The 1,715-nt window shown below is 43.7% G+C and overlaps 1 long non-coding RNA gene across 2 annotated transcripts in view; it reads right to left on the bottom strand.

Annotated features, from left to right (window-relative positions):
- Positions 1 to 1,715, bottom strand: part of LOC119275265 — a 13,521-nt gene that overhangs the window by 5,423 nt on the left and 6,383 nt on the right. Inside the window, exon 4 of one of the 2 annotated variants that reach the window (XR_005135597.1) lies at positions 577 to 731. The exons of the other annotated variant lie outside the window; for it this stretch is intronic. This is a non-coding gene — a long non-coding RNA (uncharacterized LOC119275265). The remainder of the gene's footprint in view (positions 1 to 576; positions 732 to 1,715) is intronic. 2 annotated transcript variants of the gene reach the window in all.

The following is a 1,715-nucleotide window of genomic DNA, read 5'->3' as shown; positions in this document are numbered from 1 at the left end:
TAGAAACACCTTTACCATCACAATGGCATCCTAAAAAGGCGCGACACGTAAACTATTGAACAGTTTATGACAAGTTTCCGGGAGGAAGCCATGTTTAGCCTCACTAGGAGGGCTAGGGCCGTTGTGCAGCATGGTTCAAAACATCGGACTGAAATGGGACCGCAGTGGCACTTGTAAATGTGTTTCTATTTGGTGCATAATCGCCACATGCTGCAAAAGTATGTAGCAGCACACAAGATTAGATTTCTGCATGCAATGATCATAGCAGGCTACCTTTCTTTTTCGACCTCATCATTCATGTGACTGAAGCATATAAAGATAACTTTGCAGTAGCAAATGATCAGGGCAACAGGGTTTGAACTCTAGGATAACTGAATGCATGCTGCAGGATCATATGAGTGCCAAAATGATTATTTTGAGCAAAAAAATAAGGGGTGAGGTCCGTGAAGAAGGCGGAATGGGATAGATGGATGTCTTAATACCAAGGAATCGTCTCTTGTCCTCTATCGCTATAGTCTTTTTAGTTTGTTAATTTGTGCAAACCTGCTCCCCTCCTAGGGGCAATGCACATCTCACCAGTAATCTTCTCCTCTCTGCTGCCAGTCAACCAAATGCATCTTCCGGAACCTTTCTTTCCATGCACCAATCAATCTAAAAGATACAAAAATGATCATTCACTCTTGGTGAGCTTTCCAAAAAAAATCTTCAGTCTCGGGTGTTCCATTGTTTATCTGCTAAAGGAGATCACAGGATCATTAATCTAGGTTAACTCAACTGTAGCTAGCTTATACTATATTGAGATTGCCAGCTAAAGCCAAGTAGCTAAAATACAGTGCCCTCCATATGATGAAAGCAGGTGGCATTCTCATATGAACATTCTCATACGAGCTGATCCCAAAATGACTCAAGGATTTAAGTTTTGTCCTAAGCAGGAAAATATCTATGGAAATCTACATTTAAAAAAAATTCTATGCGCATAAAGTGCATTTTTGTCTATGCACATAATTAAATATTGGCATTTGTATTATGCAACAAAATGTAACCTGACCCAAATGACCACGAGAGAGAGCATATCTCTGATTTTCCCCATTAGTACTAAAATGGCATCTCTTTGCCTTTTTAAGTCAGACCAACCTAAATATAAATGGAGACCAAACAGTTGGTTCTCGTGCAATAATGGAGTATCTCTTGTCCATCCACCTAGCGCAGCACCGGCCACACATCTATTATAAAGATCGTTATGTACTTGCCTAATGTGAAACAACATACATTATATGAGCTAGCACTGGATCAGATGTGCATGTCAATTCAGCAACACAGAAATACTTTAAATTTCAACAATCAATACAAAGTGCAAACGAGGAGCGAGTTTAACTCCAAAAAATACTCCCATTAGAAATATATTCCCTCCATCCGGAATTAACTGTAGCTGAAATGGGTGAACACTCATTAGGCCAACTCCACCGCGCAACCCTATCCTGTCCGGCCCCGTCCGTTTGGGGTAAAACGGACAAACCGGGCGGCCCAGCGCGCGGGAGCAAACGGACTTTTGTCCGTTTTGTGTCCGTTTTGTGTCCGCTTTCGACCCATCCGCGGCCCAAGTTTGCGCCGGTTTTGGGGTGAAACGGACAGCGCGCGGACGGGCGGGACGCGCGCGCGTGTCCGCCCCTAGCCCGCCTGTCGGTGACACAAACCAAAACCTTCCCGCGGCCCCT

Source organism: Triticum dicoccoides, chromosome 3B (assembly GCF_002162155.2).
Source record: "Triticum dicoccoides isolate Atlit2015 ecotype Zavitan chromosome 3B, WEW_v2.0, whole genome shotgun sequence".
Lineage (NCBI taxonomy): Eukaryota > Viridiplantae > Streptophyta > Magnoliopsida > Poales > Poaceae > Triticum > Triticum dicoccoides.
The sequence above is the reverse complement of the archived record's forward strand: the minus strand, read 5'-3'. Positions and strand labels throughout refer to the sequence as shown.